The sequence below is a fragment of the Takifugu flavidus genome, chromosome 1, assembly GCF_003711565.1.
Source record: "Takifugu flavidus isolate HTHZ2018 chromosome 1, ASM371156v2, whole genome shotgun sequence".
Classification (NCBI taxonomy): Eukaryota; Metazoa; Chordata; class Actinopteri; order Tetraodontiformes; family Tetraodontidae; genus Takifugu; species Takifugu flavidus.
The window spans coordinates 8,861,660-8,868,884 of record NC_079520.1 but is presented as its reverse complement, the minus strand read 5'-3'; positions in this window follow the sequence as shown (position 1 = coordinate 8,868,884).

Below are 7,225 nucleotides of genomic sequence, written 5' to 3'. Positions count from 1 at the left end.
AAGGCCTTTTTCAGCTGTTTGTCTGGTATTTGTAATGAACACCCATCTACAGCAAACAAGAGGGGTCATTATAATGAGGTTATAGGGTCCAGCAATCTATTCCTGTGAATCATACAAGCACAGGCTTGTCTGCGCCTGAGAAAAGCTGATTTCTGCTCTCCTCATTACAGGATTAAGGTTCACTTCATCACAGATCTATAATAAGCACAGCGAGCATGTTTTTAACTCTCCGATTGAACAAACCAATTGTTGAACACCCATGCAGAAACTCGGTGTGCTCCCCCAGGTGTTCCGCTGCCTGTTTTTCATCCTAAACCCCCCTTTCTATTGGCTCAGCCAGTGACCGCGGACAGAACCAAAGAGGAGAGGGGCTAATTTGTTATGCTTGTGGCCAGCCATGTCCCTGGGGGGGACCAGGGTAGCGCAGGTTAGGAGCTCTGCCACTAACGTTGCATAAACCCCCTCTGATGGAGCCCCACATCCCAGTATTCTGCAAAAAAATACTGAAATTTTCACTCCAACGTGGTTTAAAAAGAATCCAAACAATGCAGATTTGCAGCAAAAAGCAAAAGTATCATTTCAAAAAATCAGATCAAAACCACAATTTCACAAAAGCACTTCTGGACTTTTATGAGCCGTTTTACATCAAAGATGGGGTTTTACTCCACGCTCTCGCCATGTTTACTGTTGTGCCAAAGAAACGCGCTCGCCACCTGGGTCTAATCTAATCAATGTGAATGACAAGGGGAGAAAAAGCCTGAAAGTGAGCACCAGCTTAGGGACTTTACCTAATGCCCAGCACTGTCACTTCAATGATATGATCACAGCACACAAAATGACAACAAAATTATAGCCAGCAAGGATATGGGGACATAGTGTGCTACTCCAGTCAGGTGAAATTGCTTTTTCCGACTATGAAATGGCTTGTCTCTTGTCGGATGGGTAAACATTTCCTTGTCAGGCCAGTAATAAGGAATGAGGCACACTGGGCTGGACTAAGAGGATAGAGCCAAGGTTATTTGGGATTCATGACAGGTAGTGGCTTATATTACAGCGGCACTAAAAATTTCATGGGAATGCATTTAAGATGGCCTTTAAGTTATTTATATGTTGTTTGCCACATGTCATTGCGATTTCCATCAATAAATCAAACTATTCCTTCCTTCTTTCTTGCTTCTGCCATTTAATAAAAAAGGAGGCAGAACTAATATTTTCCTCAAGTCTTTAATTAATGGGGCAGGTTGGTTCAGAAGTGCTCTTTTGCCATGTTACCATAACTATCGCCCCCTGTGGTTTCCTGCCATCAGTGATCTGCTCTGTCACAGGGAATCAGGGTGCCCTGTGACAGAGCAGACAGCTGGAGGCCTGCTAAGGGGTGGAGTGGACAGTTGTGGCTTTTAAACCCTTATTAGTAGCCGTCCCTGGACACACAGAGACACGCGTCCTGGCAGAAGTGCACTCCTCCACCTGCTCATTATTGATGCCCTTTAAGGGTCGCCGAGCCAGGCCAGCCCCAGCCGTGATTTTTTTTTTCCTTACCACAAAGCACCCGGCAAATTAACCTCAGGACAGCTAATCATGCTAACTGGAAATTTGAGTGCTGATAGCAGCATTGACAGATGATTTGTGCAAAACAACTATTCATACCAGAGCTTCATCTGGTCCAGATAAAAGCAGCTCTGCCTTGAATGTGCCTCTATCTTCTGCTGGATGCCGTTTGCAAGGTCACATTGCTGCCTGTTTCAGGGCAAAACATGAATCCTCTGACGTCGTTTTGAATTATTTTTCTGCTAACCAAGATGTTCCATATAACAATCCTGCGGTAGAATGCTGGCACAGTTTCCCACACAACTATACTGGGATCTTCTAAAACATAAGAGCAGAACTGTTCTTTTTTACGAGTAAACAGCCAAAATACAAATTTACGCGCAAGAAACATGAAATCCGACATTTCCCGATTATTTGGCCCAACAAATGTTCAGGATCTAATGTCACAAAGTTAGCAAAAGGGCTAATGTCGCTATGAAAACTTCTTTTATCACCTGCTTCTGACCTGTTATCAAGTGTTTGGTTTGATGCTGGTCTCTTTAAATTTTAACGAGGCTGTGTGACCCGTGGAGTGCAGTTGGGGTTTGTGACCATTTTGTTATTTCTGCTGCCATGCACTGTCAGATGTGTGCAAGTGAAGAACGTGGCCACCAGCCCCAGTAAGCCCACAGCATGAAAAATTCAGACTAACTCTACTTTTTAAGCCATTTCCTGATGAAAAGCACGCAGAAATGAAACTGACTTATGCCAAATGAATATCATTGAACTGCTGTGATTGTGAGGTGGATGTTTGTGACTCTGAAATTATTTATTAAACATCAGTTCCATTTTAAAAGAAGCCATGAAGTGGGCACTTGCTCCTCTGAGAGTCCTCTGAGGTTTCATCCGAGTGCCATCAGTCGAAACCTGAACAATAGATAATGGAAGGTTCCAGTGGAGTGAGCTTTGGATATTTCTGAGGCTGTTTTGCTCTGTTTATACAGAATAGAGATGAAAATGCGCCAAACAACAATTCTGAAAACCAGATCCAATTTGTAAAACACCTGTAATTAATCCACAATGAGTTGCGATAGAGAGAGAGAGAGAGAGAGAGAGAGAGACAAAGAGAGGGGGAGAGAGAGAGAAGCAGCACAGCTGCCTCAAAAGAAACTAGACTTCTTCTATTAGGAGAAAATATATTTGGGGGAGAACAGGATCAAACAGGCGACTGTCGTGTTACAAGAATATTCTTCATTAAAATCACAGGCAACAACACCAGGCCAACACGCAGCTCATTGGGAATGCGGTGTGAAAAGAGAGGCCCGCAGATTATCACTCCACGTAGCTCATGTTTAATTTATCCCGGAGCAATATTGTCGGAGGCTGCGATGAACCAAACGCCGATAAAAGCTGGAACGACAACTTGGTAGGGCCCAAAAATAACCCAGGCTTTGAGTAAAATGCTGCAAAATGGAGGGAGCGCAGTCGAGAGTGGAAGCAATGCAGACGCCGCTGATGTGTTTAGCGCAGCTTCACAGCAGTGTAATATAGCTGCTTTCAGTTTGTTAATATTTCAAAAGAAGGCCTCTAAATGGAGTTTACTTGACCTCAAGGAGCAATTAACCCTAGAAACCTGCACAGAGGAGCATTAGATGACCCCTAAATCTGAGTAGGATATGTCCACAAAGGCAAATAATCTCACTTTCAACTGTACAAGGAACCCTACACCAATTTATGTGTGTTCGGCTTTGTGCTGCTTTTCTTTTTTTTGCTTCTTCATCCTCCTCCTCCTCTTTGCCCTCCTCCTCCCTATGGCTGAGTGAAATGGAATTGCCTCTCACATTCAAAGACAGCTCTAGGAAGGTGATAATAGAGCTACTCCCTGCTGTCTGCAGGCAGGAAATAGGAAAGTGGCATATGGGGCCAGGAACCAAATAGACAGGAAATGTGACCAGGCAAGGGAAGGAACTAAAGAAAAGGTTAATGATCAGTTCTGAATTCTACAGGGAGGAGAACTGTGTTCCAAGTTGAGAGGAAAAATAAAAGTGACATAATTTGCCATATATCTCTTCCACTCAGGTCCAGGGCATCAGAAAAAACCCCCAAAAAACAAACACGTTGAAGGCGTTCCTGGATAAACTTCACCAGAAACAAACGGCAGAAAAACGAAATAAATCGGGTTCCTGTCTTTGCCACAAATGTTTAGTCCGCACGAGCCTCACAAACGATACGAGCACTGTAAAATTCACAAACGCCTCTGAAAAGGAATATATCACACGGTGCCAAAATTTCACACCGCAGCGAAGATGGGAAATGGACAGAACCGGATAATATAACAGAAAATCCGTCTTCACAGCCTCGCGATACGCTCCAACAAGTGTGAACTATTGGCTGCTGTCCTGCTGCTGCCTCTAACTGTGGCCCAGCACCCCTGACCTGAGACATCTCCAAGAGCATCCTGAAACACGCTTGAAGTGTCCGGAATGTGTGCAGTACGCCGGGACAACGTGGGGACCGTGCGTGGATTATTAAGAAGAAAACAAGGAAAACGATTACACAATGGCCAAAGAACGTTTCACACAAACGTGAGTGAAAACATGAAAATTAGTCCCGCAAGTGCAAAACAGCGGCAGTGTTGTCATTAGAGGCTCTGTGAGCTTTAACAGGGAGCGAATTTGCTTTCAAATTTGCACCCTGTTACCACACCTTCGTTCAAAGAGTTTGAGCCCTTTCACCACAACGTTGGATTCCCACCTTTTAACTCTCAGCTACATCTGCTCCAACGAAGGAATCAATTTTGCAGCAATTTGCACTTGGTTTGAGCCGCTGAAGAGCTTTTGATAGCATTTATTGTATGCTGTCTATTTTAATTAGTCACACTAGCATGAGAAGACTAGCTTTAACTTTAAGATGACAGCCGACTCGGACTCGTACTATGTAGGGAATTCTCATTTCTTATGAGTCGCTTGGGTGTAAAGCTAAACTAAAATGTCCACCTTGTTGACGTTTGAACTTCTGAAACAAAGAAGCATCAAGTTTCCCGGGGTGTCCCAGATCTGACAGCCAGATCATTTACAGCTGACAAGATAACACTTAAATGCAAAGGTGACGTGACAGTGTCTTCAGAGCCAGGCGGATCAATACACAGCTTGGCTCGTCAGGATCTGAGCAGTGGTTCGGCTGCCTTTTTATTTTTTATTTTTTAGAACGAGCGAACGCTGTTTTTGACAATGTCTGCTGCGTTATCACCGAGCAGATTTCCTGCCTTTTGTCGCAGCTGAAATATTGATATGTGAAATGTTACAAAACATCTAGGGGGGCGGGGAGGGGGGCAGCAGCAGTTACAGGTGGAGCTTCTGCAGCTACGAAACGATGGCGATGGCAGAAAAGAAAGCGAGGGAGCCGGTACGTGAGTTCTAAACTAATTGGCATTTGTAAATATGAGTTTAGAATAATCTCCTGGTTGCTGTCAAAAGGTGGTCAAAGAAGCCCATATTTCCAAAATGCCTCCCAGAGCGATGGCCAAGAAGGCCCCTGTATGAGTTTGAAAAACTCGGCATCTTGCCTCGTTGGCCATCCAGGCTGCGCCGGCTGGCGACACATTTACCCCCCTTTTCCCTTCCCGTCCACATCTTTACACTTAAATAAAAAATCAAATCTATCTTTCAAATATTCAGCAGGCTCCTTTTCCTGGGAGAGCTAGGGAGCATTGTTGAATAATGCAGCCAGACAGGGATCTCCCGGAGCTGGTCCCTATCGCAGGCATCGCTGAGTAGGTCTGATCCCACTGGCATCTCTCACCGTGACATCATCATTCACACAAAGAGATATGAGGAGACGGTGCTACACTACTCTACCGCTCGAGCCAACTCTAAAACAGGCAGTGGTGTTACTCATTTAAACCAATCTACCGGCCATCTGTTGATGCTAAAATCATGGTCTGAGTGCCATTTGCAAATCACCATCAGTATGTCTTCACTGCTTGCTCCTGCACGCTAACATATCTACAAAAAAAAAAAAAAAAAACACACATCGGTGGCTTGCGAGACACTCACAGATCCTGCCTTACGTCGTGCGACTCTGGTGGGTGTGTGGATGTAAAAACCACAGAGACAAGCAGCTAAGGACGAGGAAAACAACATCTCCATGCGGCAGCAGCAAGCCTCTGCCTCACAGATTAGGGCACTGGGAGCACTTTGCAGGGTGTTGTCACAGGTATGACGAGGGAGACCTGGGGCCTGCTATCCCCAGGTTATACAAGGTGTGAACAAAATATGCAGCCAATTTGTTTTTGCACCGAATTAGAAGTGTGTGTGTACGTGCGTGCGTGTGTGTGTGCTGGGGGGTGCTTTGTCTTCCTGCTGCCCGCTTGCTTTTAAACTGGTCTTCGGGGTTTTATTTTCTCTTTTATCAGCGCTATAAAAATCCCTGACTTAATTATAACCAAAGTTCTCGGAGGTGAGTCTGAACCCTATGTTATTTTTACTGGTCGGTGAGGGAAATCGACAGCCGCACGGTAGACGTGGCATCGAAGACAAATCAGATCCAACAAGCTCGGTCTAATCAGAAAGACAAAGAGATGGGGTTGGCACGGGAATGGTCGATCTTGGGGGAATTGGCAAAACCAATAGCAAGCAGGAGTATTACATATGGCGTGCCATTTTCACAGCTTCCACAAAGAGAACACAGAAAGTGTTATCTCCTACTATCTGGGGCTAGTAAACAACCAGACCGATATGCTGAATAGGTTTTGTCCTGCAACAAAAAACTGGTGGTAGACGAGGCTAGGTGGCCGCGAGGGCTGAGTCCGAGCAAAGATGGTGAATGAGGCCGTCTTCCCACCAATTCTGCGAGGTGTCAGTCAGGAAGATGACCTGCCAGGTTGACTTTCACCTCTCATCAAGCCAGATGGTTTCTCGACGCCGCATAAATGAATTGATTTGAGAGCGGCGTCACTCGCGAGGCTCGTATCCTGCAGACGTGGCTCAAAGATGGGAGCTGTGATTTGCTGGGCTGGTGAGGGGACACCGCGAGTGTCCGTCCATTTGTGACGATCACTTCTGTTGTGTTTGTGCCTCTGAAGTTGCCAGAGCGCTCGCACAAGGCCTTTGTTGTTTTAACTGTACACTGAGCACACTCAGAGTGTTATCTTCCGTATTACGGCCCATTGCACTTCGTTATTAGAGGCATTTTCCCCGTAGTGTGAGCTGCTATCAATAATGTAACAATCTTTCAATTATTATATATTGTTAAACCATCTGCTAATGAATTGTGAAGCAATTTTGTCATGGCTCAAAGCTCCATTATCAATTAGATGTGGGTGATTTTTGTGCTTCAGTCATTAGGCACACATGGTGTAAGAATGTCCACCTTACACTTAGTCAGAGGTGTTTCTGCAGTTTTTGTTATTAGCGGAGCAGCATTTCCAGCCCCATGCAAAGCTACGGCTCCATGTAAGAGGACCCCGAGGACAGCGCAGGAGGATCCACTGCCATTTTCACAAGGGATTTCGATATTCACACCTGCGCTAGGTGTTGGTTGGGAGTCTGATAAGCATGTGTGAAACCAGAGGGTTGGCTACTCCAAGTGGATGTCGTTTTCCTCTATCTGTCTTTTTTATTGTCTGTTTTATGAAAAAAACAATAAGAATAAACAAAGCTACAGCTAAGCACGGTGTATCTTAGCTACCAGCCAAGTG